Source organism: Cavia porcellus, unplaced genomic scaffold (genome assembly GCF_034190915.1).
Source record: "Cavia porcellus strain 051 isolate PalLab524CR breed Dunkin Hartley unplaced genomic scaffold, mCavPor4.1 scaffold_5, whole genome shotgun sequence".
In the NCBI taxonomy this organism is placed as follows: Eukaryota; Metazoa; Chordata; class Mammalia; order Rodentia; family Caviidae; genus Cavia; species Cavia porcellus.
The window spans coordinates 96,677,990-96,704,072 of record NW_026947488.1 but is presented as its reverse complement, the minus strand read 5'-3'; the positions used below and the strand labels follow the sequence as shown (position 1 = coordinate 96,704,072).

General features: G+C 43.6%; 1 protein-coding gene across 4 annotated transcripts in view; it reads right to left on the bottom strand.

Annotated features, from left to right (window-relative positions):
• Positions 1-26,083, bottom strand: part of Arhgap24 (Rho GTPase activating protein 24) — a 705,487-nt gene that overhangs the window by 163,888 nt on the left and 515,516 nt on the right. Inside the window, exon 1 of one of the 4 annotated variants that reach the window (XM_013151977.3) lies at positions 10,581-10,822. The exons of the other annotated variants lie outside the window; for them this stretch is intronic. The gene's annotated coding sequence lies outside the window, so the exon portion shown is untranslated. Of the gene's footprint in view, positions 1-10,580; positions 10,823-26,083 lie in introns of those variants that run through there. 4 annotated transcript variants of the gene reach the window in all.

The following is a 26,083-nucleotide window of genomic DNA, read 5'->3' as shown; positions in this document are numbered from 1 at the left end:
CAGACAGGGCCTGGAAGAATGCTTACTCAATGTTCCCCAGACTAACATATTTCTCAGAGAGACGAGAGCGTACACTGCAGCCATGGAAAATCTGGAGGACTAGAGCGCTTGAAAATACCATTTAGAGGACATCAAACATGAGACCAGTGTAAATCTTTCCCATATGTGATGACTGCTTGCTGCCCGGCTTCCAGTGCTCTAAGAGACACTGTAAATATCTCACATTCTCCTTTGTAATTTCTACCAAAAGTCTGCAGCTGACTTTATGCTGGCAGTGGAAAGAACAGTTTTCTAATAGACTGGAAAGGGAAATATTTCACTTTGGGAAGAGCCAAAAGATAAGATGTTACATCTCAGGTATAAATTGATACCACCTTCCTACTTAGAAGAGACCTAAATTTCAATAAAAAATTAATTGCCCTTAAAATTGTGGGCATCATAAACCTAAAGATAGTCAAAATACAACCACCTTGAAGTCTGAATTGCATTCTGAAACTCGATGTGTTGGCCCAGGATATAGTTATGACCATTTTCAATCCAAATCAAGACAGAAAGTGTGCGTATCACATTCTGCCCCTCTTACACGTGGAGTAAGGGGGTCTGAGAGCCTCGATCTCTCAGACTGAGGTAGCAGAGGTGATTTATGAGTAAACTGTCCAATTTCACTGGATGACTTAAAGCACTGCTTCTCCAAGTGCGAGCCACAGACCACCTGCATTATAATCACCCGGAGTTGTCCAAATGCATATCCTGGGGCCCCTTATCACATTAACTGAACCAGATGCTCTGAGCAGGGGCCCAGAAATCTGCATTTGAAATTCTTCACGTTATATCTGCACCTTGTTAAAATTTTAATGCATAGAGATTTATACTGAGAGAAAACAACAGAAAAAGATACATAAAATGAGAGAACTGGAAAACAAGCCAGAAAGTCAGCAATGAAAAATGAAACATTCTTTCTTAGATGGTAAAGAAAGGATATGCAAGAATCCGGTAGTATTAGAAGATGAAATGCCCTGGGATGGTTGAGTGAAGCTTCTCCAGGACCTCGGACTGTCTTTGAAGAAGCGGGCGACCATCCTCACATCCGGCAGGCGCAGAACAGGTTGCTGCTGTCTTCTCCTGTCAGGCTTTCTGGATGGTTACCGTGGATACCAGAAGCACCTGGCTCCCGGATTATCAGGGCCCACAGTCTGCTTCTTTCTGTTGTCCTCTGTTTTCCCTGCTAATGCAGCTTTCATGCTGCTCCTTAGCATCAGCTTTGGGGTTGCCCTTTTGTAAGCTGAGCTTTGCCTTTTGCATGTCTGAGGCCCAGTTGTTAGTGAGCCCTTCTCGCTCTGTCTGCACACTGGACCGGTCTTTGGTCAGTCTGCCGCCTGATTTTCTGGAGGGCTTGGTCTACTTAACGATGTCTGTGCTTGGACCCCATGGAGCTTCTATCTTGCCTCTGTGATTCCTCAGTGTGTGGACCAACCAAGAACTCTCCAAACCCCAGGTTTTCTGGGCCTCTGGGGATGGTCCATGACACAGGCCTGATTGATTAGATTACTGACCAGGCTGCTCACTCCCAGGAGGCAGTGGGTCAGGGCTGAAAGCTCCATCTTCTTCAATGCTTTGATCTCTTGGAGGCCAGGAACTCTCCTGAAACTGCTTAAGGAAGCCAGACACTACCTTTCCAGCTCACAAAAGGCAGCATGGTGGTGCACGCATTTATTCTAGCATTGCCGGAGGCTGAGGCAGTAAGATCTCTGCCAGCCTGGGCAACTAAGGGAGACACTGTCTTAAAATAATGAAAGGGTTGGTATATGACTCAAGAAAATAGAGATGCCTCACAAGCATGAGGCCCTGGGTTCACTTCCTTTTACCACAGCTAATTAAGTAATGAATTAAAAGCTAGATGTCAGGAACCAGGAGCAGAACTCAAATGCATACTTCTTGTAATGCCACATCCAGAGGAAACCAGAAACAAATTTTCCTTTTGATTCTTGATCTCTACTCAGCCCATAGTTTAGGGCACATGTTTTTGAGCAGCTGCCTGTGCTAAGAAACTGGGCAAAGATCACTTATTACAGTGTGAATGAAGTGCCACTTTCTAGCCAAGAGGCCCTGCTTTTAAGAAATATACAGAATTTCACATAAATTTGAGCAACTTCGTATAGCTCAGAAGTGGAAAAATAATAGATATTTCATGTCCTGAGAAATCTTACTTTGAATGAAATGAAAATGAAATCCTGAGGCTCCATTTAGTAGTTTACAAAAATGTTCATCTACAAGATTAATCTCTTCATTCCCTGATTTTCTCACCTGTATGCTTTGAGGCAAATCCTTTATCTTTCAAGGTCTGAAATATCTTCAGTGCCCAAGGAAAACAAATACGTCTTAGACTTGATAATACCATACGTCATGATTTTGACAGCTGAATTTTCTATAATAAAATAGGTTGCTAAAGCTAACTGGCTTAAGTTAAAATAGGATCTACTGTTGAGGGAGGAGTTTATACAACATCAGGTACACACAGTGGAATTTCCTTATTCTTTCATGCTGGCAGGTGGCTGTAGCTTAGTCTAGGCCCAGTTTCCTGCGCATCCCCTAATGGCAGGAACCTACAGAGTCGGGCCCTGAATGTGGAGAGGATCCGGTTCACAGTCACCATCTCTGAGTACCCGGGCATCTCTGAGAGGCCGAGCTTTGCACTCCTGTGTGACGCTGGATGCAAACCCACGTGCCTGTGCTGGCACCAGCACCCTTCCACCTGTGCTTCTCCAGGTTTGCTTGCTTCTCTCTGCTCCTCTGGGCCCCTTCCAGGCTGCATGGAGGGCCCAGGGTCACCCATGAGGCTGCTCTGGACACGTCTGTCCCTCTTTGACCAGCCAGCATCAGGCTCAGCACCAAAGAATGGTGTGAGTGCTTCTGGCTCAGTGTTCCACACAAAGTGGCCTCGGGCTTCTTCCTTCTTGGATTTGGCTGCTGTGGTCTGGTTTCCATCCTGCCCTCTTAGGCTTCCCTCCCAGTAAATACTCGGAGCCCTGACTCAGGACTATACCACACCCCTCACCCCTGACTGTCTGGGCCTCCCCTGTGGACTCTTCCCCCCCCCCCGCCGCAATATTATGCTTCTAGTCTGCTCACAGGGATCTGTTTTATTTTGCAATTGCTCTTGGAATTACAATGGATGCTTCTGATTTTGGTGGTGTTAAGGATTAAACCCAGGGACTTTTAGGGCTGAGGCACATGCCCTGCCCCCTCCAACTTTTTTAAAGTTTTGAGACAAAACTTTGCTAATTTACTGAATAGGCTGGACTTGAACTTGGGATCCTCCTGCATCAGCCTCCCAGTGTGTTAGGATCACAGATGTGTACTACCACAACTGCCTCAAAGTTAAAATTTAAACCCCAAGACCTTAAGAGGTTAGCTTTGTGAAACTCAATAGCTGTTGTAAACAAAGATATCTAAAAATATTCTAAACTCAAAGCCTATTGCAAATAAAAACCTCAAAACTATTTTTCTGAAAGATCCTTTTTTAAAAGCAGTATTTTTCAATAAATGAATGAAATTTGAGCAAAGCCAAATGCCAGTGGGGTAGATCACAAGTTAATATGTCAAAATATTTTTGGAGTATTAACATACAGCCTAGGTCTCTACCATGTGACTGGACGGCTGTGAACTCCAGGAAGCTGTGAGGACTCAGAGACCAGCAGCAGTCACTGAGACCCAGGAAGTGTCACCTGCTGTAATACAAAGTCTAAATAAATAAAAATGAAAGGTACAGAGCACAGCTCGGGAACACTACCACAGGGAGAAGAAGTACGCTGGGCTCCTCCTGCCCGCATCTCCCTGCTTTCCTCTGATGAGTAGAGCTGTGGAGTGTGAAGGTCAGCTTGTTCTGTACCATTTCCTTAGTGTGGGATATGTAGCCATTCATAAAAGCAAAGTGAGGTCAGTACTGGTCCTCAAATTTAGACTTTCACATAACTTAGTCATTTAACCTCCTTTGGCCATTTTTGGTCCACTGAAGCAAGCTGCGGCTTCATTTCAGGACTTTTATTTTTCTCTTTTGGTTTTTGCTGCTACAGTTCCCAGGATGTGTTTCCAGGTCTCCTGGGGGACTCCATCCATGCACAGGACACACCTGGTCCTTTTTGTTCCATCCCCTCCCCCATCACTCCCATCATCTCCAAAGATCCCGCCCACCTTCCGAAGTGTATGATCATCCCGCATGCATCTGTGAGTCACTGAAGAGCTGATGGAGGAGGGGAGCCACGCCCTGAACTCTGATGCTGGGAGAGGGCTGAGTGCCCTGACAGCTGTCAGTGAAGCCCTGCTGGGAGAAGTGTGATGGAAGGCGCCAGCTATGGCCTCCAGGAGACCCACACCGAATGCAAGGAGTACGGCCATTCATCCACTGCAGCCAAAGACCAATGTCGTTCCAGAAAAATCAAATTAACCAGTGACTCCAGAATAAAGTTTTAGTCAGGTGATATTCCGGATTCATGAAGACTTGTAGTTGCCGCTGCCAATGTTGACTAGGCCATGACATGGGACCTGAGGCTCCTGGGGGTGGAGGGTGTCATCTGCAGGGAAAGCAGCCCGCCCACTCCCTGGCCTGCTTGGGACACAAAGTCGCAGCAAGGAAAGAAACTCACGTGGAAGCATTGCGAAGAAAGAAAAGTGTCTCCTTTCATCATGAGTTTGTAGCTGTTAAAGGGAAGACTCAGTTTGACTTTTCTTGCTTTTCTTTCATTAAAAAAAGGGGGGGGGATGGCAGGTGTCTTTATATCAAAATAAAATGTATTCTTTGAAGCTAACGATGAACAAACAGATGGCCGGTACACACAGAACTGGACTTTGCACTCGAGCTTTGCACTCGAGAGTCCTGAGCTGTGCCTTGTATGAGAGGAACCTGATTCAGAAAGACAGGCAACTCCCACAGGATGCCACAGGCAGTGACCCACACTGGGCCGAATCCTGATGCTCAACTCAGCCGCAGTTCCAGCGCAGCTAAAGCGCCTCACTGAAATTCGGAAGGAATGATTGATTTCTCTTTCTTCCACTGTTGATCTCTAAATTTCCAGACTTGTGATGGCTGGGTTATAGTGAGAAACCACTGGGGAGAGCAAAGTGGGGGACAGAAGCTAACAAGACCTAATTACTCTCCGAGCAAGATGGCAGCCTTGGGATTCAGAAAGAAAACATGCTAAAACACACTTTTAAAGTTTTATAATAATTGGCTCCTGCTTCTTGAGGCAGAGAGGGAGGAGACACATGAAGGCAGGCTGCTTTGCGTAAGGGAAGTCATGGAAGAGGACGCTCTAAAATTCCTGAGACAGTGTGAAGCAGGAGGGCGGCCCGGGGTGTTGTGGGCAACCCCAGGGGGCGGCAAACCACAGCCCTGTCCCTGCCATGATAGAGGTCTTGATAGAGAAAGTACATGGCCACCTCCCCTCACCTTTATGACCTGCACGGCCCTCAGAGGAGCCTCTGCTGACCAGACATCCAGCTTGGGCTTTGCATCCTCCCACTGGACTAAATGCTGTTTTCAGAGTTAGAATGACTAAGCGGGGGAATAAAACAAAGACTGACACTCAAATCAAGGGAACGGTAAGAAGACTGAAGACCCGTAAAAGGAGGGAAGGAAGAAAAAAGCCTGAAGCTGAGCGAGTGGCGATGGCCTAGAATCCTACTGCTGCCATACGTACGCTGAGACAGGGAGAGCTCGCATTTGAGACCACCGTGAGCGACTCAGCGAGATCCGTCTAAAAAGGGGGGCTGGTGGAGTAGAGTCGGGGGGTGATACAGCTCAGTGCAAAGGCGGGGGATGAATCCTCAGTCTGGGTGTTGGGAGGAGCATGAGAGAGAAGGAGGGCCGGTGTCAGAGCCAGACACCTGGCATCAGAAGACAGTGCAGTCTCTGGAGGAACATGGTCTCAGATGCCATGCGTGGCAGAAAGAAGAGCTGATGAGGCTATGGAGGAAGTGCTGCTGGCCTGAACCGGTGATTCTGCTACCATGAGCAGCTCTGGGAGGTGACTTCAGCTTTGTGCTAGAAATGAAGATCAAGCTGAAGGGTTGGGGTCAGGGGAGGCGAAGATGCATGGACAGAACCCAGAAACTGATCCTGGCACTGGGATGCGGGGACACAGCCGAGGGAGCTGAGGGGCTGCCTGTTGTTTATTGCAGCAGAGGTCTGGGCGGCCATTACTTGTGCACAGAAGAACAGCAAAGGTGCGAGCAGAAGATCTTGACTGGTAAAGCGAGCCCGTGTTATGTCTTTGTAAACATTTTATTTTAAAGTTCCATAAACACCAGCGGCCCAGGAAATGCTTCAGCAGAGATTCATTAACACAATGACAGCTACTTTAAAACGTTCCCATGGCCGTTCACTGTTTGTCACTCCTTGTGTAACCAGCATGCTGGCCTGGAATCTTGACCTCCCTCCAGCCTCAGAAGCGTTCTGCGCCCTGGGGATTTTCAGAGCACAGGGGACATGGCAGGCCTCTTACTCAGACAGGAGGAAGCTGCTCTGCCTTCCTGCTCCGAATGAACCCCTGCCCAGTCACTGCTTCTTTCAGCTAAATATAGAAATCAGAAGGCAGGCTTCGAATTCTAGGTCCTGCATGAGGAACATTTCTGAACTTAGTGACCTGACTCTGTAACAGAATGAAGAGTTCATCTCTAAATCATTACGCCTTTCAGATAGTCAAGTGAGCAAAATTCCCATGTAAAAGAGGGCTTCTGCTTTCATTTCCAGCAGAACCTGTCGGAACTCTAGGTTTCAAGAGTGAGAACACTTTGTTTTATGTAGAGATATGGAATACAATAGTACACAACTGAATGCTGTCCTATTTTCTCCAAAGTGTTCTAAATTGTACAGAAAAACTTCCCATATCTACAGCAAAATAAACAAAGAAATCATAGAGAAAAACTTCACAGCTTCCTATCGTCCAGCTCTACTCTTCGAATGCAAAGGGTCACCTATGGACACCTGATGTTTTTTCTTCACAGCATTTTGCAGTTCCAAATTAGTTTGCTCACAGCAATTGCACGATTTATTAAATGACATGGCTGAGTGAAATGTTCATGTTTTAGCATAACCCAACCCTAAGGTGACTCATTCCTATAAGATGCAAAATAAAACATAGGCATTTCAGCATCATTTTATTTGTTAATGCCCTTTTAGTTTAAGGTTTAAAACTTGCATTCATGCAACACCTAGGTGCACCACTGCAAGATCTTTGACCACATTATCTCTTCAGTTGTGCAGCAGCACCAATTTAGTACATGAGGAGGCCAATAGAGAAGGCAGGTTTGAATCAATCTTGGCATCGTTTTTCTCCATGAGACTGTAACTGAAAATTAACTAAGCATGAATCTGTATGACAACAAAGCAATGGCCTTTCACTGAGTATCAGCTTCAGAAACCTCCGGTGCTCCTCTCTGCTAGCTACGACCTGACAGCTCCCTGGAAAGCATAAATCTTCTCACTGAGTCCAGGTTTATGCTGGGTTCTGAGGCTTTGGGGGAATTTTTATATGGCTGTGCTGAGCAGGGTGCTTCCAAGTGAATGTGAACATGCTTTAATTTATTTGAGTGGTTTTTTTTCCTTTTCCAGCTTAAAAGAAGTATCTTTCTAAATTAAAGTCTCCCGAAGTGTGTATTTGACTTTTCAGGAATTTGAAGTTCAGGTTTTGTGGCATTAAAGTCTCATTGTAAAAGACACATTTTTGATGTGACAGATTTCCTGGTTTGGTATGAATGTGAAAATTAAATTTGGATAAAAATGAAAGACTCAGTCGAGTGAACAAAACTTGATTGTACTGACAGAAAATAGTGATTTTCAATTTAAAAGGGCTATGCTTCAATAGAAATAACATTTTGTTTTAAAAGAAGTCAGACAATATAACTGAAAGGAGGGTGCAAAAGCATGCAAAAATTCTCAATAATTTATTGGAAAAAGATTCCAAATATAGGCAGACCCTAGGTTCACTGTTGCACCAAAGCGAGTCCCTAATTCACAATCTCAAACTCCAGAGTCTGTCATATATACCACAAGATGCCTCAGCACTCCAGAAAAATTTCTACAGCAGATATGTAAAACTTAAATTAAAAAAGGAAAAAGCCCTGCAACACAGTAAGTGTCATAGTTCGCGATATTGTGGTATGTTCAAGCAATTAGCAAAGGAGTCTAAATAAAGTTAAAATTGCCTTGGATCCAGTTTATAGTTTCATGTATCACTCCCAATACAGTTTTTCACATGTGAAGAGTGAGATTAATAAAAGTAATTACTGTAATTATCACGGTCACGGAGATTTCAGTGATTTCTTTTTTACTCTAATAAGCACAGCATAAACCTATTTGAAGATAAAACACGTATTGTGGTATATGGTGGTATTGATTCAACACCTGTAGTTTATGAAATTGCTTTACAGTATTTTTTGGCTTAAAATACCATGAAAGTAAATTACAGTTCAGTTGAAGAGATCTAATGTCTTGGAGAAACCAAGTCTTGCCCTATTCATTTTCTCTTAGACCGTGGTCACCATGTAGTAGGACTGCAGTAGGACTGGAAGGGTTTCCTTCTGCTTTCTCCATTTCCTCACAACACCTTGATGTTGTTCCCCAGCTCTGCTCCCGAGCAGCGTGCGCACCAATAGAAGTGACGTGAGAAGCTCGGTCCCTGACCAGCATCAGGTGTGACCCCCGCCCTGGGGAGTTACTGCCTCCTCCACCTGCCACCAGTGATTTTACAGCAAGGAGAACGAGTCACACTTTCTATGACAGATGCACTAATGCGTTCCAGAGTCCAGCGCCACTTCCATGGCAACCTCTAGTACACAGCACAGCCAAGAGCCTGGGCGCAGACCCAGCAACTCCTGAACACCAAAATAGATGTCCTCACGTCTCTGGCCTTTCCTCAAAGGGTGTCTCTCGGATCTCATATAAACCTATTGTCTCTTATTCCATCTAGAACATTTTTTTTCTGGTTTGTTTTTTAGGGGACTGAACCCAGGACTTTTGCACTGAGCTGCAACCCTAGCCATTTAAAAAAAAAATTATATTTTAAGACAGAATCTCTCCGAGTTACTCAATTGCCCAAGCTGGACTTGAATTTGTGATCCTCTTGCCTCAGCCTCACTGAGCACTGGGACTACCAGAGTGTGTGAACAGATGGAGCTCCCTCCTTACTCTTACAAGACTTTTGTTTCCTGGTTTTCGTGATCATGATAGCAAATAATAGTTGCAAAAAGATGGTTGAGGAAGAGGAAAGTTATGAAAGTATGCAAACTGTCTACACCAGGAAGTAAAGAGCCCACTCCTCTTTGAAATGGGCAATGGACATAGTGGGGGGGGGTGCCCTGTAAAAATAGCCTCATAATTCACATGGCATAGTGATTCTCTGACCCTTTGCTGTAAGAAATGACAGCTTCGCATACCACAGGATGGACCAGACACACCTCTGCGTCACAGAAGATCCACTATGACAGTGCTGAGTAATTCCCCAAACATGGAATTGTATTTAATCCCTTCCAGAGAGAGCAATCTCAAAAAAGCTAATTATCAAGACAAGACTAAGCTCTTCAAAAACAAACAAAACAAAACAAAAAGAACTTCTGTAGTTTTCAGTGGGAAACTTGTACGAGTCATTTCTCAGAAGCCCCTAATTAGCTCTAGTGCTGGTTTGTGGACCAGCGGCAGCTATTACAGATTAGGTAGCAAGGTTCCTGGGAGAAGAGTGACACTCAAAAACTGGGGGTCTCCAGGGTTCTTCCTTCTATCTGATGGCCACTTTGGACTCTCTCCCTGCTTCTGTGCTGGAAGGCTGTCATCACTCAGCTCAGGGACTTGACCTCAGCTTGCAAATGTCACCCAGGTGACATTTAAGGTAGATGAGCTTAAACTAATATAAACTTTAAACAAGAGAGCAAGCTACTAGAATTTAAAACAAAAAGCAAGTGAAAGTGAAGAGAAGCAAGGGTTAATATTGCTATATAAATATAGAAGCAAACTGGAAGAAAAAGGGCGATTCAAGAAAGTACTTTTCCCACATCAGACCTACCGAGTCCTGAAGAGGTTACTGCACTTGGATGGAATCAGAGAAAGTACAGACACTGGTCCTCTGAGGTCCTCTGAGGTCCTCTCCCCCGATCCGGTCTGTTCTGACTGGGTTCTTCAGTTTGAAGATGAATCCCCACACCCCAGTTACATACTTCTGTACCTCTCTAATGTCAAAATGTAGCCCTGCTAGCCAAGACAAACAAGGCAAACACCAACACACAAACACACACACACACACACACACACACACACACACACACACACACACGCCAACGATAGGACAATAAAAACCAAAGCTACACTAAGATTCAGGATCAAACAACAACCCTTTGCTTCCTGAAAACAAAATGAAACAATTCTAATTGATTCAATTGTCAACAGTTACAAAATAATACATCCAAATAACCCAAGTATTTGAAAGTGTTTTCCTTCTGAACAGAGGTGAGGTGGGAGGGTCAAGTGGCTGCGGACAACTGCTCCCCGAAACAGATGAACCCTGAAGATTTCAATGAGTGAAAAACAGTACCTTATAAGTAACTGCTCGTGTCTACGCACAGCTGTTTCCCGTGCCGACTCCCGCTTAACTGTCTACTGCCTTCAGTTTAAAGTTGGCAAAAAAAGTGCAGAGTCCGTCTGGAAAAAACTGTTTGGATATAAACCATTCCTTTCAAAGCAGTGGTAGCTATATTTAAGTCCTGTAGATGGGAATATAAACTCTTCCTGTAGCTAATTTTCTTCCTCCTCCTCCTCTTCAGACTTAGTCAGGATCTTCCCATCCAAAAAAATTGAAGAAAGAAACAGAAGTGAAAAAAAAAAACCTATGATGAAATATACCTTAAATAATGTAGTATTTGAGCATCTAGAAAAAAAAATCCAGACAAACACAAAGACGAAATAAAAACCATAAAATTTCATCAGGACCTTAAACATGATCTAACCTAATGCTCTCCTGGGAGATACAGTCCATGTGGGGTCATTTGTGCAGCTCCTGAGGGCCACAGTGAGTAGGTCACACTCCCAAGCCAGCGGTCCTCCACCACACTCTGGGACCCGAAAGGAAACCGTTTCTCTCTCCACCGTACACACAGCTAGCCAAAGGACGTGGTGGACAGGCTGGTGATACAGTTAGCACGTGGGGACTGTCTCCCTCAGCCTAGAGCTTCCCTGTCAGGGCTACTCTCTGGCATGCTTAGGACATTCTCTTTTCCTCTGAATATTTCTGAGTTAGGATGTGGGAATCACCATTGCCTAGGGATGTGGCCAGCCAGTGTCTCTACAGCGGTCTCTACAGAGGAGCACGTGGGCATGAACATGACGGCGCAGGTGTCAGATGAACTGTGATGGTGCCCCATGTCCACACACCGTAATGTGGCTCCTGACTAAAATCTTACCACAAATTCCAACTTTCAGCTTTTACCACATGCAAAAATCAACTTTTCTTCTTATTTATCATACCTTTTTACTAACACGATGGCAGTACATGGAGTTTACAATCATCTTGTGAGTGGGTAAATGAACACAACAAGCCTGGTTCTTTTCGTTAACACCCTTCCTCTTCCCTCCCTTCTTTTCCCTCCTCTCTTATCCCCTCCGCCATTTTATTCTTGTTGATGGTATGGATCTTCTCTCACGTTTATGACATAGAATGTTGTTACTGACTGAGGTCATCAGACTCCTCTGCAGTACCTGCCATCTTTAGGCTACCTCTCTTCTCCCCTCATCCAAGTTCTCACGGAATTATTATTATCAGTATTAGTATTGATGGGGATCAAATCCAGGGCCATACGCGTGCTAGGCAATGAGTAATATCTGCAGACCCTGTTTTAATTACTACTGATTAACTATTTCATTACATAAAACAGAGAAACAACATCTTTTTATTTGGTGTCTTTTATATAGCATTCTCAAATGCAAAGAAATCAGTTTCCTCTAACTGAAGGAGTGATACCTTTTACAATAATATTTTTTTCTCTTTCTGAAATGTACTCATCCACTAATTAAAAGATGTGCTTAGAACATTTAGAAAACCTATTTCATCCTTCCCATGCAGGATAGAATAAAATAACAAGTATGTATTTTCCGAAATGATGAGGAATAAATAGAAATGGTGAATTGTCCAGTCCTAAAAAATAAGCCACTGAGATCCAAAACACAAATGTTGACAAAGAGATCTCAGGGAAATCAAACTTTATGCTCTTAGAAACCACGGCAGGGGTGCTCTTCTGCTCTGACGGTCAGTTAACTGCGCCCAACTGAGCTTTACGCAAGGTGAACCCTAAAAACTCTGATGTGGGTTGGCCCAGGGCGCTGACCACACATTAATTACCGTGAGTCTGACATGCACATCCCTCGTAATCACTAACACCCCACCTCTTTATTCTGTAAGCCTTGCTTCGGAGGCTGACCATTTTACCTTTGGTCTGTTAGAAGCAGCAGAAAGAAAACTAGTAAAATATTGAGAAGCACACAGGCTGCCAGCCCAGCAAGAAGCCAGCATAGGGCGTCAAGGTGACTCCAGGGAAGGGGGTGAGGTGTGAGGAGAAGTCACACTTCAGGCAGGCACTTTTACCACACAGACGATAAATAGATTAGACACAGTTCAAGAACCGAAGTCCTCAAAATAGGACAGGCGAGTCGTGAACCAGCAGTTTTGGTGACCACTGCCAGCAACAGGAAACTGGCTGTCAGCCTTACTGTGTAATTCACAGGATGGTTCACCCCTAACCACTGGAAGAGGATCACAGGCTGCCAGTACGTGAATTCAGCACAATCCAAAATAGTGTGAGGTCTCACAACCATTTTTAAAAGTTTCTTGTGCCTCTATATTTAGGTCCCTGGTTGTCCTATTTTGGGAATGCTCTGTATTTCACAATTCTGGAATCATTCGGAGGGACACGTGGTATCATGGCATCTCAGGGATGGTGAGGGGCTCCCGGCCGGCCGAGGTGAACTTCAGGGCAGGCTATATTAATAGAGGCAAACGGCCAGGACTGCCTAGCTGCTGGCCTCTCAGCTTTCAGGGGTACAGTAACACTAGAAGAAGACATGCACGGAGGAAGCCATGAGGGCTCTTCAGCAACAGCAATGAGAGGCAGTGACTGCACGGACAGCTCCTGGATGGCATCCGATCTCCTGTGCTTAGGAGAAGGTGCCACGCGTGGGCGCACTGAGCAGTTCCAAAGTAACACATGTGACAGTTCCCTTCGCAAGCACCACCACCCTTAAACCATCCAGGCACACACCGGCTTTGCCGTCCCTGAGGCCCTTCTGGCAGCAGCCCCATTTACCCTCCCCCTCCCACCACCAGCTATTTTCATCCTTCCCATCGCTCTTGTGCCTCGCACCAGCCAAGGGTTTCCTATCCTTCCTTCTGGGGGTGTCGTGTTGCCCTAATGTAAATCCACACAGCTACCCACGGCCTCCAAGGTCCTGTGTGACTTAAACCTATTCAGTTTTCTGATGCAGCTCCAAATCTGCTGCTTCATGTATCCAGCGTGCTCCTGGATCATAATTTCACACAAATATCTCCTTCCCATCATGCCCAGTGCTACCTCCTTAAAGAAAAGAATTACTGACCATGCAGGGCAACAGCTCCTGCCCACACACATCTTCCAGCCCATCCCCACCTCAACTTTTCCTTCCTAGCATGACGGCTCTCTGAAATTATTTTCTGTGCTTACTCATTTGAGGAGTTGATTGAGGTATGCTCACTTTCTGCTCTGAAATACATTCAGATACCAAATATATTCATACACACCAAAATACACATGATCAGGAACATACAATGTAGGTTTTTAAAGCCACACTAGTCTCCTTTCTAGAATAGGAGCTGGTATAAAACAAGCTTTTGATAAGTATTTCTTTAACAAATTAATTATTTTTCCTGTTCAGTCAACAATACCTGTTACCTCCCTTTAATCACAGAAGAATAACTTACCTATTTCTACAACTGACATTGTGCGTCTTCCTGGGGGCTCAGCAGCCAACAGATATTCTAGAGGAAGACAGGGCCCCAGATGGGCTTGGAGCAGTCCTATCTACAAGAGACTGCTAAGCGCTCGAATTTTATTAACACAAAGGCTGGATCATCTGCCCCCCAGACACACAGCGGGCACCTAACAGACATGTGCTTACACTTGCTAGGAGCTTTTATGAGCTTCTGACATCTCCTCCACTGCCTGTGGTCCACAGGTCTTTCTCTTATTGAAACAGCAGATGTCCTAGAGCAAATTCTATCCTGTCCGGGTGCTTTCAAGATGCTGCCTTCACCTCCCAACTCTTGGGGAACAAGAGCTACATCCCTGCTCTCTCAGCACATGCTTTCTAAATGGGAAGGGGGGACCAGATAACTTGGGAGAGATGTACTCACAGATCACGTCATCTCCTGCCTCAGCTTTACTCCACACTGGAGCAGAGCTCTCCAGTGAGCTGTAAATTAGATTTCCTCTCCTGCCCCACGTCCTACTGCTTCCTAATTACCTGTTTCAGTGAGTCAGCTCTCTGTGTCCTGGGGCCCCTGCACACTGTGGCATAATGGGGTATCTTCAAAGCACTCTGGGTGCTGTCAGATCAGAAAGGTGGCTGAGTGATGGCCAGGCGGGGAGGAGGTGAGTTTTGCTGGGAGGAAAACAGTTTTCCCCCAAGCAGCACAGAGGCCCCTCTTCCTGACATCCGAGGGAGAAGACTTCTCCCCGCTTGAGTCTTGTCTAGTGCAACTGAGAAGAAAATAACTGCTTAAAGTCATTAAAACATTTTCGAGTATCCATCAATCTAAGTATACGAATGCCATTCATTTGGTTAATAAATCAAAGCTACATGGATTCAGTGATTGTCTCTTAGGGTTTACAAAAGCACAAAAACTTGTGCTAGGTTATGAACTTTATGTAATTATTCCTTGTTATATCATGGTGGATAATATTTCGTTATCCAGAATAAAAATTCTTTCCTTAAATGTAATAAAGTTTATATTTTATTTAGCCCATATAATGCACCTAATGGGTGCAAAGAAAAAAAGAGAGAGAGAGAAAAAAAAAGAAAAAAGAAAGAAGTGAAATTGGACCTCCAAATCTTACCTACTGGAGATTGGAAAAGCTTACAGATTACTGGCGACATGGTCATATAGTCATGGGGCTCCAGGGAAGCCTCAAAATGGCATGTAATTAAGACTGTAAGCAACCAAAGATGGAGATGAAACCAAAATGTAATTTGGATACAGAAGGAAGAGTGCATTAACATTCCAGCGGAAGCACAGGACACACTTAGATCACTTTAAGTAGTTTCGCAGAGCTAGAATGTGGAACAAGAGACAAGGCTAAAAGATAAAATACACAGCAGGGAATATGGGCAGAAAGACACGCTCAGGAGTTTGGTTTTTACCCTGAAAGCGGTGGGTAGCTTCCGAAGGATCTTAAGGTGGAGAAACAATTCAGGGAGAGATGGTTTAAGGCTCTGGTTTCTCCTTCCAACCAAGGCATGATGAAAAATTAAGCAGGAGGGAGGGAAAGAGAGGCAGACACAGAGACAGAGAGATAGAAACAGAGACAGAGATACTGTAAGTTGAAAGAAATGGGAAAGGTGAACTTGCTTCCAAAATGTCTATACATGAATGAATGAATGAGTCCAGTGTCAGACCTGGATGGCATTACTAGTAGGTAAACCATTTTTCATAAATTCTCTCTCTTACAGATGAAGAAACTTATTGATGAGGCACACTTATTGAAAGGGAAATTCACTAACCAGCTTGATTCCCTTCTTTACAGTAAATTACCCTTATCTTTACAGCAAAATTGCCTATCATATTTTTGGACACTTCTAAAAGCTTGGACGCTGGGTGACAAGACTTGAAAGTATTGTTCGGAATTTCATTTGGCAAAATTTTCAGAGAGTCCATGAGCAGAGCTGTTCAGTCTCCTAGGCACTAGCACGCTTGAATTTGAGTTCAGCACACAGACAACGGTAATCTGCACAGTTTCTATGGGATGCCATGTCAAGCCACCCTGCAAAGCACAGATCTTTCCTCAGATTTCTCTCGGTAATCTAATTATTTTTAGGCCTGGAAGATTTACTCCCACACTCTGCTAGGATGGCCAATGGAGACCAGAAGGAAAGTGGACCTGGCAGATAGCCTAGTTCAATCAAATCAGATACTGAGTTTCCAGCTGCATGGAGTTTGAAGGCTATTTCAGTTTCAGTGAATCTAGGAAAGCAAGAGATGAAACACTAAGACATGGGAAACAGAAAGGGGCACAAACGGCAGAAAATGTTGAGGTTTGCCTTACAGCTGGAGCAGCACAGTTCCTCCTCCAGCACATTTTGCACTGGCAGCAAGTGGGATAACCTCACCCTCTACCATCAGTCGTGGGCTCTGAGAGCAGGAGGCCCTACTGTTAGCTACAGTGGGATGACAGAGGAAACCAGGACTCCTATGGCAAAGTGGGCAAACATCTATGTAGGCATTGGTGCTGACCTTCAGGGGGTGACAGGACCAGAATGAGGTCAGAGATTCAAAATATTAGCTCCTCTAGTTGAGGGATCACAGCAAAATTCAAGTATTCTTATATAATTAGAACGGCGTGTTCAAAATTCAAACACAAAGCCCAGAACAACTAAACTGTTTGTATTATTACATTAATAGCCCAAGGTTTGTTTTATTTAAAAAATCATGATGCTTCTTCTTATGAATGGCACCGATGACAGGTGGAGATGGTGAATTTTACGTGCCCACATGGCTGGGCTTGGGGATGCTCTCACAGCTGGCAAAACACTGCTTCTGAGTGTTTCTGTGACAGTGTTTTTGAAGAGATTAGCTTCGCATTGGTAGACCAGAGATATAGAGCGCCTTCCCAGCTCAGTGGGCATGGTTCAAGCCTCGGAGGCCAGGAAGAAGTCGTGTTAAAGACGGTAACCTCCCCACTCTGCTGAGCTCTCCTGTCCAGGCCTCCCCTGCGTTCAGATATCGGTGCTTCTAGGACTTGTGCTATGGACTTGCCTTGTCTTCTGGCCTTCGGGCTTGGACCAGAACCATACCACTGGTTTCCAGTCTCCTGAGGGTAGATAGCAGATCATGGGATTTCTTAGGCTGCATAAGCATGGAACCAATTCTTCCTGAGAAATCCTCTTCATAAATCTATATGTCTTAGTGATTCTGTTTCTTTAGAAAATCCTGACTCACAGGATTACGGATATACAAGGTCTGCTCTTGCCTATATATAATGGATTTGCATAAACATCTTGACTATAAGGTATAAAGATATTGGAAGCAAGTAGGTGGCCAACAACTACTAAAAATAAGCACAGACTTCATCCCTCCAACGTGTTAATCATCAGTGAACCAGCATTAATAAGCACCAACTGAATCAAACCTTCCTCACTTTCTGGGGGAAGGGCACGGTTCCCACAGCAATGTTTCTGCCCGGCCAGGCCCAGAGGGCAAACACCCCCAGGCACAGACAGGGAATGGCAGAAAGTAATCAGGCTTCCAGCCCTGGTTCAGTCCACAGCAGGCTGTGTGACCCGGGACAAAGCAGGACATCCTGCCAGGGCTATTTTCTCCTCTCTGCAATAAGGGGTTTTGTCAGACTACCTGAAGGTTGGTTCAGATGTGAAACTAGACTATTCTTTCAGATAATTATGTTCCACGTGTTTTACATTTGCTTAGGTTTATTTATGGGTGAAAACCGAGAGGAGAGCTGTTGTGTTAGAAAGAAATTAAAGTATCCACTTATTGACCAAACACCGCCAATGTTAATGATGAAAGTGATTTTAAGGCTAACAAGAATGGAGACCATGGGAAATGGAGACATTTCATCTTTTAGTATAAAATAGTGTTACAGGCAGCTGAGTTAGTTAGAAATATTATAGGCAGTGAGATAGGGCTAGGTCTTCAATGGAGTCAGTGCAAACACCTGGCAGCTGTAGGGAGACAGATGTCTCCTGCTGTGGGCCAGGCCTCAAGATAAAAGATCAAACAAATGCATCTACATCCTAAGGACTGATATTCTAAATAGTTTCTTGTCACCCTGGAGTCACTATCCCATCACTCTAGGGGAAAGGTCACAGCTCCAAAATGCAGGCTTCCTATGTGACTTGCTTTCCCATTTGTCCCTAATGTAATCAATTTTACCTAAACTATTGATCTTACTGGTTGACTACAGTTATGTCCCACCTTATGCTCATCTGCTTTGTGAGTTCACAGTCTTCCCCTCCCATCCCCCCCCCCCCTTGAACCTATGGTTTTACTCTATAAAAGTCCCTGGAAAAGACAGAGTCCCTGGCAACCCGCTCAGGACCCCTTCTGTCTCTCTCAGCCAGTTTACTTTCCCTTAATATTCTACTCTTCACCTCTGTTGTTCCTAAAATTCATGCTTCCATTTTAGAGAACAGGAGCTCACAGACATAGTGAAAGGATTTTGCCCCAGATTGGACACTATAGCTGGTGGGAGCCTGGGAGGGAGGCAGAACCAAGGGGCTGTATCTTGAGGTCATCTTTCCCACCCCTAGGCAATTTACCCATGGCGAGAAATGAATACCAATGGGCTACCTGTGCATCAGCAATGCCCCTTAGGCACCACCACAAACCTAAGCTACATATATGCCCCCACACCATGTGTCCGGTGGAGAGAATGCCAAACCCAGGAGGGTCATGGAGTCTCTCTCCACATTCTTAAAGGCCACTTTTATTTCATACTTATCTTTTTAGCCTCGCTGAAAATTCTATCAGATGGTTCCCTTCTGAGCTGAAAATTCTATCACATAGTAAGTCGGGAGTTTTATTCCCCTATATCAACAGGATTATTAGAATTTTCTCAAGGGAAAAGGTATCAGTTATGAAGTCCAAGGGACAGGGTGGTTAGTACTAGGTATGCATGGGCTTGCTGGCCTCACTGAGAATCAGGCTCTCCTGGTCTACCAGAAAGCAAAAAGGTTTCTCCCAGAAGTGCTTCCCTGCCCTGCCCGAATGCATATTTGAAAGACAGAATGCTTTTGATAAAAAGGGCATCTCCTGCTCTGTGATCTTTGGCAACTTCCTGGACACACAGAAGTCTCAGAAAGTCAAAAAAGCCAGCTGCCTCTACAGCTGGACAGGGGAACCAGCCCTAGGCTACAGCACAGCCCGATAAAGGAAGTAGGCTTCTCCTCAGACTGCTTTGACTTTTCAATATAGAACAACAGACAGAAGTAGATAAGTATAAAATATAAAAATTTAAAATTGCTACTCTCTTGATCAATATTGCCAAAACTATTCTTTAATGGCTATTTCAAGAACTAAGTCATAAACAACATTTAATAATATAAGCCTCACAGTTTTACAGACACAAACGTGCACCCTATATCCCAGCTCACACGTCAGAGGGTCAGATCAAAACATGGGTAGCAGAGTTTAAGACTGAAAGTGTCACAGTTGGTTAGAGCCTGTGTCTCTCTTGACCATCACGATTGACATGTGTTAGTATCAGCTACAAACACCTGCTACCGCTCTAACTGAAATATGCTACTGAGAGGCCACAACACTGTTTTCTGTCCTTTTGTGGCAATCCACGTGACAAGGGACAGATAAGCTTCTTCTCGCTGCCTAGGTACTGAGCTTACTTTTGTTGTTGTTTTGTCCTTGTTTCTAGCAAGCTCTGTTCAAGTGCCCAGCGCTTTTGGTGACTGGAACAACAGGCCTGCTTCCCTTCCTTGGGAATCCCAAAAGCAACGCTGGAGCCTTGAGATGACGCTTCACATGTGAATGTGTATGGAGTGTGTGTGTGTGTGTGTGTGTGTGTGTGTGTGTGTGTGATCACATGACACATCCATAAGAAACTCTGCATATAAAAAGGATAGATTCATAAGACAACCATTTGGAAGTAGCACAATCTGAAGAAGTAGTTAAGTCCATTAAAAACCAAAGCACTAGCTACTTAAGAGGCTGAGGCAGAAAGATCATAAGTTTGAGTGCAGCCCCGGCATCTCAGAACTTGTCTACGAATTAAAAACATAGGAAGGGTGGAGGATGTAGTTCAGCACTATAGTGTTTGCCTAGGTGAATAAAACTCTGGTTCAACACCCAGTTTACAAACAAACAAGACTAGAACACAAGAACAAAACAAAACAAAAACCAGAAATAAAACAAAACCCAATACATTAAAATACTGCCTGAAGACTTGAGCTAGTGAAGAAAGCTGTGCGGTTTCCATTTTGTTAGACATCAGGATGACAGTGAGAAAGCTTTTGTTTGACTCTGAGAAGCTGAGACAGCAGGTGGACCGCACGTGATGCACGACTTTGGGATTCAGGCTCCAGCACTGGTCACACAGAGCATTTTGCATTTTCTCCACTCTGTGCTCTCACTCCTGGAGACCCACCCTGAGTGTCACACACCAACCATGGGGCACGGTGTTCCCTGTCTCCCACCTTCAAGGAGCAAGGGCACATTCTGCAGGTAGATAAGAGGCCGCACTGGTGTCTCACATGTGCAGACACCTGGAGATCTACTTAAAATGCAGGCTCTGACTATGGCACTGGAGCAGAGATCTGAGAATCTGAATTTTGCTACTCTAGCGGCTACAATCCTGAGGAGCAAAAATCTGACACAACTGACTAAGAAACAGCTCAGTTCTGAGGATCTAGTGTCGCTGAGCAGGCCGAGGAGCAAGGAGTTCTCGTGAGCTAACAGCTACTCAGACCTTGATGAAGTACAGAGAATTCCAAAATCTTCAGATATTTTTACCTCTATCTTTGTCTTTTGTGTCCCTTTTCTCAGTGTCAGTGCCCATATCCCTTCTCTGCTTCCCTCTTCGCTACAGAAGTCATAATATTCAGGATGAGGAAACGGGACATCCTCTTGATGATTCTTCTCCCTGGGTATTTGAGTATTTCCATTTCGCTGTTATCCTGCGGGTACCACTGGAGGCTGACAATGAGTTGTGAAGTATGAGAGCTCTGACTCAAAGGTGAAGCGCAATGGGTAAACACTTCTAGTATTTCCACACAGTAATTTACGGCAGTGGAAACAAAATACATCCATGCCTATAAAGAAACCCCCAACGTTACACCACTGAGTATAAATCTATGCTCTTGGTTCTTTATTACCAAAGAACTTACAGGATATGATATTCCATGTTTTTTTTTAAAGCAGCTATGAATGACTTAGAAAAGAACACTTTTCATCTGAAAGTTGATTATTGAAACCTAGAATTAGAGTTTAGGTTTATTCATTCTTGTCATGTTTTCATGACAAGCACCCACATTCAATCTTAATATCTAGCCCAACTGCTCTCTAGTTATTGTTTCTTTTGTCCCACTGAAGCTAGAAGTGAGCTGGATTTTTAATTAATTACATTATTTTAACATACCAGAAGCTGACAAATAAATAGTCATATACCTACAACTCTTTATGCAAACTATTTTGTTCTTGGAGACCTAAAGGAATATATAAGCACTTTTATGCTACAGAAATCTTCCAGACCTCCCCTAAAATGTTGTGTACATACACTCTAGTGTAACTTTCTGTCCTTTTTACCCCTGGGGATTATTTGCTAAATATTAATTATTCAGTCTGAATCCGCTTAATGTGCAGTGCTTAGCTTACAAATCAATCATAACAAAGACTTACACTTACTACACAAGCCAATTCACACACTGCGAATGGCATTATTCTCCAGTCCAGCTCCCTGAGTTGTTAAAAACCACAGTTTCAAGCAGTAACCACCTTTCACTAAACTTTTATTTTAGAATCCATAGGGTAGTCTACTTGGGAATTGGCTTTTATTTAAAAAATAACTTTTAAGAATTAAATATAGGCTTTATGTATTACAGGGTCCCCACCCATGTCAAGCCATTCATTAAAAGGCTAAGCAGAATTTCCACTCTGCTGAAGGGAAGCAGATGCAGACAAACCTCTCAAAGGTGATGGGTTACAGGGACCAGCAGCCAAGATCCCCTGGATCCACCGTGCCGAACGTCAGCCCCACATTCAGGGTCAGAGCAAGGCCAACTGTGAGAACAAGGAGCACAGAGATGAGCGTATAAAAACGCTGCTGGGACTGGAGCAAGGCCAGCGCAGCAGGTGCCCGGCCTTGGTGGTCCTTCCTTTAGGGACAGCACAGGTAGCTCTATGAATGTTCATTTCAGTGTTCTCCACAAAACACTGAGCCCTTGCACTTCAGATTCCACCCTACACTTCCCCACTTTGTGCATAAATAAAGACACAGATGATGCTGTGCTGCCACCGCCTCTCTGCCAGAGCGGTCAGATCCCACCAGGTCCCTGTTTTCCTTTGAGTGTGTGTAATCTCCCATCGCCCCTTCTCTACACCCTGCTGGCTGCATGGATCCCAGCATTCTGGATCTTCTCTCTAACAGGTCTTTCTCAGGGCACTGGACTAGGGTGCTGGATTATTGAAACATAAACGCACACAGGTAGAGTGCAAGCTTTCTAAATTTCTACACTGGACAACATTGATGAGGAGCTGAATAATGGGGCAACCCATGAACGGAGCAGAAGATCTGCTTGCTGTACCAGCACCGATCATATGAAATGTCCCCTCCTGGTGAGCACTCAATGTGCTTCCTCATCCTAAGAACTTTCTTTCATAGAAATAGAACACAAGAGTAATTCCTAAATATTTCATTTTTTTGCTTGCTAATGTGAAGAGTGTAGTTTCTCTTATTTCCCTCTCTGTGATTTTGTTGTTCGTTTATAGGAATGCTACTGTTTTGTTCAACTTTATAATATCTAATGAGATAGACAATTCTTTTTAAGGAAACAAGAGACATCGTTGATAACCATTGTTGATAACCTTGTACTCTGTTTTACATCATGTGCTATGTCTATCCTTGGTTTTGTCTGACAGCTTTGTTTTGCCATATTTGACTTTATTCTCTCTCCCCCCAAAAAAGTAATAAGAACCAAGGAGTAATAAAACCCAAAATGTGTAAATTTTGTTGTAAAAAAGAGAGGGGAAAAAAAGAGCTCTAAAGGATACAACAGCAAGTGTTTTTAGGGGTGTTAAATAGCTGACCATATTAATGTTTTTGGTTGGATCATTGAACACAACTGTTTGCAGTCTCACTGTTTGAATGTCCACTTTTTATGCTTTGATACTGTTATTTGAGCAACTATCTCTAAGATGATAATATGTAATCTATTAACTGGTGATTTCTTACTGTTTTTTTTTTTTTTTTTGTAGTTCTGTATTACTTGTACCCTTACACCGCTTTGTTTTTTCTCTTTTTCTTTTTAAATAAAATTTTTAAAAAAAGAAATAGAACACAAGTGAGAAAACATCCCTGGATTCTCCTCTGTGTTTACTGCTGTTTTTTTTTTTTTTTTTTTAATTTACTTTGGGGGTGAGAGAAACAGGGAGGAATCTATCTCATGTATCTGTAAATCCTGATACTAATGAAATCTCAGCTTACACTTCTCGTCAATAGCAAGTTCCATGGTAAGAGTGGCATCAAACCGGTATTTCATCTGGTTAATGAAATCAATAAAGGTTCTCTCTCCAAAGAATGCAAAGGTCACTGATCAAACTGCGGTGACTCCATGACATTATTAATGCTGGGAACAGCATTTCATCCACTGGTGAAGTTTCCCTGTGTAGACTCGCTGCCCTTTTAATGTGCTAACTATGGCAGGGCAGGGCAGAAAAACTACTAAATGGTGTCACCCAGGACCCTTCGCACCACAGGACATGGAAAAAACAAATCCAGAGTGAGAAGAACTGATTTACAGGAAGACTAAAGAAGCAATAATTTGGTAGAGCTTTCTAGATGGTGAAAGAAACTGTCAATAAATGCTCTAGAAATCCTTAGTGCCACAGTAAACTATTCACCTAAAAACAATGCTGAATTCTGTGATTTTTTAAAATTTGCAAATCAATTTCCTTGCAAGCCTTAACATTTCTTAGAAACAGAAAATTAACATGGAAAGTGTAATATATAGATGGCTATGGAAACATAGGAGGCTGAATTTGGGGGGACATTATGTACAACGTGATGTAAATACCAACCTTGCATATAGCTAACCTGTGCTTTGCATTTTTTTTGTACCAAATATCAAACTCACGACCTTGTACTACTTACTAGGCAAGAGCTTAAGCCACTGAGCTAAATCCCCGGTCTTTGCAATGGTTTTTGCTGGGAAGATTGGAGCTCCCTTACACTTGGAAAGAAGCATAAATTTGAGATTGCTCAGAGGGCACTTTATTAAACACATCAGACACTTCTGTCCCTCCACCACTAGTACTATTTTAAAAGGGTAGAAGAGAATTATTTAAAACCTCTTGATTATTCAAAATAGAGAAACAAATAGACAAAGCAAGAGATGAGTACATAAGTATTTTGGGATACTTTCTTTGCCTCTTGGAGGCACTGGGCTTGCCTACTTTTTTCTGGGGGTGGTTAGGTTCATCTCCTCTGCAGTGCACCCCTCCCTGCCTACTGGAAGGGGTCCCCAGCCCACGGGCTGCAGCTACTCTAACCACACGGGAGTGTACAGTTAATGCCTTCCTGTAAGCTGCCAAACTAGCAGGTTTTTTTCACCTGGAGAATTCAAGAAACAGCTGCTTATGTGCCCAAGGAACTCTAGTTAATCATTCTTGCAAATATTAGATGAGATACAATTCTGGTTTGCTGCATTCAGTGTTTTGCATAATACAGGAAAATAATGGCCCAGCCACCATCGCAAAAACTCCAGGGATTTATGACAAATATATGCTACCATGTGTGCTTTTCCAGAGTTAACTAACAAGAGCAAATAATTCCATTTGCAATGTTAACTTTCTGCAATATTATCTATAAAATACATGAACCCAGCAGTGGATAGATACTAAAAATACCGAAAATACTGATATAAAGTTTGAAAAATACAAAAATGGTACTTCAAAATGTTATACTTTAGATACAAATAAAAAATGAGTCAATTAAATAAGATTTAAGCAATTATTAAATTTTAAATGTGTACTTAAAAAGTAGAGGAACTTTTAAGTTTTGTACCCTGTCTCCTTGGATTTTTTTCCTAACAAAAAGGCATATTTCTAAACATGTTAGCCTTACCGGTTCTACTAGTTAAGCCAAAGGTATTGAGTAAATCTATATTAGGCAGAAAAGGATTTGCTACACCAATGTTTTCGGCAATCTCCTGTCTCCCCCCATCCCAGCAGCTGGCCATGGAGGCTGTGTGGTCAGAATGGAGGGTGTACAGCCAAGAAGGCAAAGTGTGGTCTTTGGAGTGACTGACCCGAGAGAACCCCAACTCCTCTCCCACGGGTCTTGAGGAATTTTGTTTTTACCGTTTGATGTCCCTCGAAATAAAGACAGTAAGATAATATCTACATCACAGCATTTTTAGAAGTAGTTGGGTAAAATAAGCAAATTGCTTGGCAGAGTGAACCTGAAAATGTCAGTTTTGCTGATAATGAAATTTGTTAATTTATCTTAATTAAGTTTGGAACAGAGTAACGGAGAAATCTGGAAGACTAGCCAGAGGCCATGTGTCTTCCTCACTGCTTCTCCTTTTGACCATCTTCTTTCTCTTCATTCTCAAAGAAAAAGTAATGATGTGAAACAAATGCTCTAATACAGTAGCCAATCTTAATGTGTAAGTGACATAATCTGTCTGTCACGCACTAGGGATAAAGGCCAGTGCAGATTCACAAATGCTCCTGTCACCCTATGGGGTCCGACAAGGCTCCCCAAAAGAGAGGTGACCCCACCTTACCCCATACACAATAGATTGCTGCTTCACAGATTCATGTCTCAGAAAAGAACTGCAAGACATCGGGGAGAGGTTTGGAAAGGGCTGTTGTGTTAAAGATGCACACACTGAAAGAGAACCCGTGTGGGCCCTCCAGAGACAGGTGCATCTTGGTCTTGCACTGGGGGTTTATGTGGTTTTGGGGTCTTTTGAAGACATTTAGGCTGTGTATTCCTAGTGTTTGTCAGGTTACCTTTCTGGTGGGCTACAAGAGAATGTAAATCATCTGTACATATCGGAAGTTAAAAGTATGTGCAATGTACTAGCTGTGTTGCTCTCCTGGGGATGGAA